We start from the raw sequence: 8,192 nt of genomic DNA on the forward strand, positions 1-8,192 counted from the left end.
TGCACTGTAGCGTGCATTCCAATTACCCAAACCACTGCCATTTGCGACTTCAGTAGTGTCAAGTGAGAGGTACTTGGAGGGCAGCGAGGAGGTATGTTATGTTTCTGATAAAACTTGGTTCTGTCTCGGTGCCATTGATGGCTGTGGGTTGGTTAGAAGGAGGCCAGTTGATGGCATGCAACCAACCTGTCTGTGTGCTAGATACACTGGACCTACATCTGGAGTCATGGTCTGAGGTGCAATTTCATATAACAGGAGCACTTGTGGTTATCCCATGTACCATGATTGCAAATTTATACATCAGTATAGTGATTTGACCTGTTGTGCTGCCATTCATGATCAGCATTCCAGGGGGTGTCTTTCAACAGGATAAATCTTGCTCACATACCACTGTTGTAATGCAACACGGTCTACAAAATGTCGACATGCTGCCTTGGCCTGCTCAATCACCAGATCTGTGTCCAGTCGAACACATATGGGACATCATCAGATTACAACTCCAGCATCATCTATAATCAGCATTGACTGCCCTTTTATTGATGAACCAAGTGGAAAGGCATGAAACTCCATCGCACAAACTGACATCTGGCACCTGTACAATACAGTGCATGCACATTTGTATGTTTGCATTCAACATTCTGGCCATTACACTGGTCATTAATGTACCATCATTTCATATTTTCAATGGCTTATCTCATGCTAACATTAACCTGTGATCTTGCAATATTAACCATTTACATCTGTTACCTAGACATATGTATTCTCAAAATTTCATTACTCTACATTAATCAGTGTATTTTACATGATCCCAATGGCAGTAATTCAAAGTGAATGTGCAGATCATTGGAACTGGTGCTGCCCCATCTATCCATCTGACATAGTACATATTCATTGCATCTCAAACAGTGTGGGTAAAATTGCTGGAGATTCTCATCTTCCATAAACCATATGCATCATCTTATGTGCAGAGGCATATCCCGTCACTTGAAAGTTATTGCATCTAAGTGGATGATCTGTAGGACAGATGAAGGTACCATAAGGTAGTATTAATTTTATACTTGATAACAAAGCACGACTGAAGGAAAATCAAGATTGTTTCACAGTTTTTGTTGACCTAGAAAAAGCATCTGACAAAGTAAAGCGGAGCAATGCCTTGAAACACCTCAAAAAGAAAAATAAGTATATGCTATAGGAAAAAAAACAGAAGTATATAGATTACAAAAGGTATAAGGCAGTTTTGCAGTCTTCCACCTCTACTGGCCAGCCTGTATTTCAAAGAAACAATGAATGACAGAAAAAAAGTTTCAGAAGTGGTATTAAAATGCAAGATGAAAGGATTTCAATAAGATTTGTTGATGGCATTACTATCTCTCTATCCTACTCTGTGTAGGTAAAACAAAGTTTATGATCACTTACACTGTCAGTTCCTGTGGTAGGTGATGGCAGAGTTCACAAAGTGAATGGCTAGGCCAAAGCAAAGACCAGAGAGTAGCAGAAGTCATCAAAAGCATAAGTAAAAGAGACCGCACAATGTCAGTCACTCTACTATCAATCAACATCTACATCTACATGGCTACTCTACAAATCACACGCAAGTGCCTGGCAGAGGGTTCATCGAACCACCTTCACACTAATTCTGTATTATTCCACTCTCAAACAGTGCACAGAAAGAAGGAACACTTATATCTTTCTGTGCGAGGTTTAATTTCCCTTACTTTTTTATAATGATCATTTCTCCCTATGTAGGTGGGCATCAACAAAATATTTTTCTCATTTGGAGGAGAAAGTTGGTGATTGAAATTTTTGGAGAAGATCCCACTGCAATGAAAAACGCCTTTGTTTTAATGATTTCCATCCCAAATCCTGTATCATGTCCATGACATGTTCTCCCCTATTTGTCTATAATACAAAATGTGCTATTCTTCTTTGAACTTTATCAATGTACTCCGTTAGTCCTATCTGGTAAGGACCCCACACTATGCTGCGGTACTAAAAAGAGGGTGAAGAAGCTTAGTGCAGGCAGTCTTTTTAGCAGATCTGTTGCATCTTCTAAGTGTTCTGCCTATGAAACACAATCTTTTGTTCACCTTCCCACAACATTTTCTATGTGTTCTTTCCAGTTTGAGTTGTTCATAATTGTAATTCTTGGGTACTTAGTTGTATTTATGGCCTTCAGATTTGATTGGTTTATTGTATAACTGACGTTTAATGGACCCCTTTTAGCACTCGTGTGGATGACCTCACACTTTTCATTATTTAGGGCCAACCGCCAGTTTTTGCACTATATAGATATCTAAATCATTTTGCAATTGGTTTTTATCTTCTTCTGATGACTTTACTACACAGTAGACTATGTCATCTGCAAACAACCTAGGACAGCTGTTCAGATTGTCTCCTAAATCATTTAAAAAGAGGGTCTATAACACTACTTTGGGGAACACCAAATACCATTTCTGTTTTGCTCGATGACTTTCTGTCAGTTATCATGAACTGTGACCTATCTGACAGGAAATCACAAATCCAATTGCAAAACTGAGATGATATTCCATAAGCATTAAATTTGATTACAAGCCAATTGTGAGGTATGGTGTCAAAAGGCTTCTGGAAATCTAGAAATATTGAAGCAGTTTGCTTGGCGATAGCACTCAACACAAGAATGATTTTTCTAAATCCCTGTTGACTAGGGGTCAATAGATCATTTTCCTTGAGGTAATTCATACTGTTTGAATAAGTATATGTTCCAAAATCCTGCTGCATATCAACATTAATGATATAGGCTTGTAATTTAGTGGGTTACTCATATTTCCTTTCTTAAATATTGGAGTGAACTGTGCGACTTTCCAGTCTGTAGGTACAGATCTTTCATTGAATGAGTGAGCGGTTGTATATGATTGTTAAGTATGGAGCTACTGCATCAACATACTCTGAAAGGAACCTGACTGGTAAACAATCTGGACCAGAAGACTTACTTTTACTAAGTGATTTATGTTGCTTCACTACTCTGAAGATATCTATTTTAAGTTACTCATTTTGGCAACTGTTCTTGATTTGAATTCTGGAATATTTACTTCGACTTCTGTGGTGAAGGAAAGGCTGTGTTTAGTAACTCTGCTTTAGCAGCACTGTCATCGATAGTATTTCCATTGCTATCACACAGAGAAGGGATTGATTGTATCTTGCTGCTAGCATATATTATGCATATATACAGTGGTGCATATCAAAGGTTTCAGAGAATTGCAAGAAACTTAGGGCCAAATGTGGAGCCACAGTATTTATTTGTATGCTTGTGTCAGGGGACAGGCCCATATAACATTCCCACAGTGGCAGGGCCCTCCAAGTGATCGAGCTCTGACGATGCTACAAAGCCTGAGTCTCTCCTCCAAATTGATACTCAGGCTGCGCAAAGAAACCAAATCACTGATACTGTAGGTACTAGAACCATCCTCTGTGAAGAATTACAGGACCCATTAATTCTAATGAATAGTCTGATTATCACAGAATATGGATTGGAAGTAAACTAAAGAAAGTCGAAAGTGTTGAACAGCACCAAAAAAGTATTGAACAGCACCAGAAATGAGTTTTATCAGCCAATGTAACATCAAAATTTGGGACCATATATTGACAAAGTGAAGGAATTCTGTTACCTTGGAAGCAAATTAATGCATGATGGGTGAGGCAAGGAGAACATTAGAAGTAGATGTAATTTTACTCACCAGTTGCTATTGACCTCTGCCACGCTCACTTTAAGAGCTTTCTGGTTGCCTGACTGCCTAAAGATACGCTATTGTATTTATCATTTGCTATATTTGATTTTACATAACTGATACTTTTACTTCATCTAACAAGTCTGTAAGTACTTCGAGTTTGAATGAAACTGGTTATCATTGTATATACTACTGCAACAATAGATTTTATGGCAGTGCAGACCAATCCGTCTTTCTGTTAACATCAAAAGAACTCACCTTGACAAGTTCTTCAAAAGTATGGACTGCCCTGAAGTGACATATGATGTTCGTCAGCTGAGAAAAGCAGTAAAAAACTAACTAGTAGCACTCAATGTGCAAACAGAGTGCATAAGAGTTATTTAACTGTTTTATGCAGGTAAACTGAGTTAATTTCATTATATCTGACTGTAATTACTAAACAAACAAAAATCCTTGCATAAAATATCTGTTCTTTATTGTCACTGTGGTACACAAGTATTGCTACAAAGTTCTTCCTAGCAACCAGTTCCAGAAATAAAAGTATGGAAGTAAGCACAGTTTCTACTAAACATTTCACCACTGCTGCATATAAGAAGCAGTTTGTAAAAAAAAAAAAAAAAAAAAAAAAAAAAAAAAAAAAAAAAAAAAAAATTATATTTAATGATTTTGATTACTCACTCCAGTTCCATGCAATTCATCATGTTTATGACTGTGAAGTTCACTGTTATGACTGTGCATTTGACCAAGTGGGTTTTGTTACTCCTCGAAACAAAGTGTGAGTACTCACTAAAAACTCAGATTTTTTGTAATGTCATCTGCAACTGGTCATATATTTAACATATTGATTCAGTTCTTCATAAAACAATTCTTGTACAATATTCACAAAATGGTTAAAGTTTTTCACTGCACGACCTCACATCATGAGAGGTGACCACAAACTCTTCAATACTCATGAATGAAAATTTTCCCCTGGCACCAACACACATGAAAGATCTCCTCTCTAATTGGCCATATAACACAGTAGCCACTCAGCTTCATATTTCAATTCACATGACCCAGCACTCCCCCTCAATCCCAGTTCTGAAATCAGTTTGCATGGAAATACAAACTAATGCATTCCAAAATGCATTAAAATAAAACCCACCTCATAGTTACTTGTCTGAAGGACTGAAGTAAATAAAGTACTGAAAACTGGCTACTTTATAATTATCATGTTCCACAACATACTTGACACACATCAGTGTTGCATACTCAAACTTAGTTATTAAGAATTTCAACAAATAATACTTAACATAAATGACACATTCACCTCCTCATTCACTCACCAACACAAAGAATGAAAATAATGCTATCCAACAGACAAAAAAAAAAAAAAAAAAAAGAAAAGTAGCCATTCAAAACTGAAACTATTACACAATTTGTAGCTTTTTAATAAAAGTGCTATTTACTCAATTATTTTCATGATCAAGTATTTAGTTAGTTTTTCCCTGATTTTTACAAAAAACATATATTTATTATGGAAAGTTATAAACTCGGCATTTTAGGTAATTTTGTGTATTGCAGAAGTTACCTGAGATATTAAAATTAAATTCGTGCTGTCATTACCTATTATCATTACAAAAGCTATACAGGTTTTGTACCAACTTGGTTTCTAGAAATGCCTTTAATAAGTCATAGTGATGTATGTAATATGTGGCCTCTGTTGAATACTTGCATGCAGCTTGGCTTGACGGGCTGGCTGATTCACGTATGTTACTGTCCTTGTGTGAAAGCATTCTCTAGGATCATGAGTCACTGCATGTGACAAGCACCTTTGCAAAGAGCTGCCACTTCCCTTACAGCTAACAGAACTTTTCAATTCCTGAATCTGTAAGATACTTATTCAGATAATGTGTAGAAATTTTGGCTAATGAGATATGTTATTAACTTCATTTTAAATTGGTAGGGATTCCCAATTTTGTACTTTATATTATCTTCCCCCAGAGTATACAACTTGATTCCAAACATTAGACAAGGAGGCTAAATCCACATCAAAATTATTTTTGTGTGTTGTACTTTGACTCTGTAAATCACAGTTAAGCTAAAACTGATTTTTTAATTATCACAACAAAAACCCATTAGTTAGTTAGTTTAGTGTTCCATGGATAAATCTGCACAATAAACATAATGATGTGGAACAAGCCATTTTACATTCATACTACAAATTAATTTGTAACTATGGCTACTTGTTGAACAGTTATAAGATTTTTTTTAATTATACAGGTGTGAGTTAATAATTTCTACCCACCACATTTTTCACATTACAATAATAGAAATTATTCTGCAGCATAGAAGGATTTGTCATGGAGAAACTTTTTCAGTTTGTTTTCAAGTTTTACTCTGCTGTCAGACTTTTTATATCGCTGGGTAAGTGATTAAAAATTTTTGTTGCGGAACTGAGCAAACTTAATATAGTGTAATGAATGTAATTTTTCCTTCTGGTATTGTAATTATGTATATTGTTGTTCCTCTTGAATTGCAACAGATTATTTACTACAAATTTCACGAGGGAATAAATATGCTGAGACGAGTAGTCTGAGTGCCTAGTTCCTTAAAAATATGTCTACAATATCATTGTGGGTGAGCATCCCATGTTATCCTTACAGCATGTTTTCGAACGGTGAAGACACTCTGTCTTAGAGATGAGTTACCCCAGAATGATATTACATATGACGTTATTGAATGAAAATATGCAAAATATGTCAACATACTGATTTGTTTTTCCCAAAATTTGCAATGATTCTGAGTGCAAATGTGGCTGAACTAAGTTGTTTTAGGAGTTGCAAAATATACTTTTCCAGTTAAAATTCCCATCAATATGGACACCTAGGAATTTTGAAGTCTCCACACAATTTATTGTTTCCTCACCATGTGTTACACTTGTCATTGGTGTTATACCCCTAGATGTTCAGAACTGCATATGTTGTGTATTTTTAGAATTGACGATGTGCCCATCCACAAAAAACCAGTCAATGATGCTTTTAAGGACATTGTTTACTATTTCCTCTGTTTCTGTTTGTATGCTTGGACTCAATACAATACTAGTGTCATCTGCAAAAGAAACTAATTCTGCTTTTTGTATATTAGACATAAGATACGTTGATACGTTTACGTGTGTGAGGAACAATAGTGGACCTGAGATTGGGCTTTGGGGAATCCCACATGTGATTTCTTCCCAGTGAGAATAATGTCTCCAGACCACATTGTTGAATATACAACTTTCTGCATTCTTTCGGTTAGTTGGTTGGCTATACCATCAATGCCATAAATCTCTGATTCAAACAGCAAAATTCCTTAGCTAGACTGCAAAAAATACCAACCAGCACTATTTTAATATTTAATGCTTGTAAATTTTTTTTTGGCTGAACATGTAAGTGGCATTCTCAGTAGAGCATCTTTACTGAAATCCAAAATGTGATTTGCTGAGGAGAGTAATTTCGCTCACCTGAGATACTCTTCTAGAATAAATCACATTATCAGAAATTTTGAAAAATGATGTCAGCAGTGAAATATGTTGGTAGTTATTGACATCTGTCCTATCACCTTCCTTACTTAGGGTTTTGACAATGGCATATTTCAATCTCTCTGAAAAAATGCCTTGAGTTATTGCTTTATTACAAATTTCAGGTAAGATTGGGCTTATTATATGGGAACAAATCTTTAGTACTGTATTGGAAACACCATCAAAACCAGATGAGCTTTTATTTTTGAGAGAATGTGTAATTTTCTTAATTTCAGAAGGAGAAGTTGGTGATATAGTCATATGATTGAATTTTATGATAGTTGCTTTTTCAACATACTGCTGTGATTTTTCTCTTGAACTGTTTTTCCCTATTCTTTCTATTATATTTAAGAAATGATTATTAAATATACCTGCTATCTGCTACCTGTAACTCACATTTTACATTATCCTGTTCTGTGCCTGGTTGTCCTGTCTCTTGTTTCACTACATTCCATAGAGCCTTAAGTCTTTTATTGGAATTTCTGATTTCTGACATATTGTTCAGGTGCCTTGATTTTTTTCTTAGTAATTTTGAGTAGCTTTTGTAATGTGCAACCACTGCAGAGTTAAATGTGTTAGCAAGTGAGTATAAGAATTTCAAGATCCTTAAAAATATTCTTACTGCCTGCTTCTGCTGTCTTTAGGTACACACAGTGAGAAGTGCTTCTAAGGGTATAACAACCTGAACTGAGCTTCTTGATAGTTTATGGGTGTTTTACTCCATTTTGTCATCCAACTAGACCTCACGGAATTTTACACAATGTATTTCATTTAGTGTATGACCATTAATATCCATATCTGGTGCTAACATGTCATAATGGATGGTTTGAAATTACACAATGTATTCTTTTTGAGATTAAGACTGTGAACAACTTGTTGACCTATTCAGCTATCATCTGAACTGTGTCTGTCAAGTTTGAGTTTTTATCCTTGATTAGTGTGATAGT

The sequence above is a fragment of the Schistocerca nitens genome, chromosome 7, assembly GCF_023898315.1.
Source record: "Schistocerca nitens isolate TAMUIC-IGC-003100 chromosome 7, iqSchNite1.1, whole genome shotgun sequence".
Taxonomy (NCBI): domain Eukaryota; kingdom Metazoa; phylum Arthropoda; class Insecta; order Orthoptera; family Acrididae; genus Schistocerca; species Schistocerca nitens.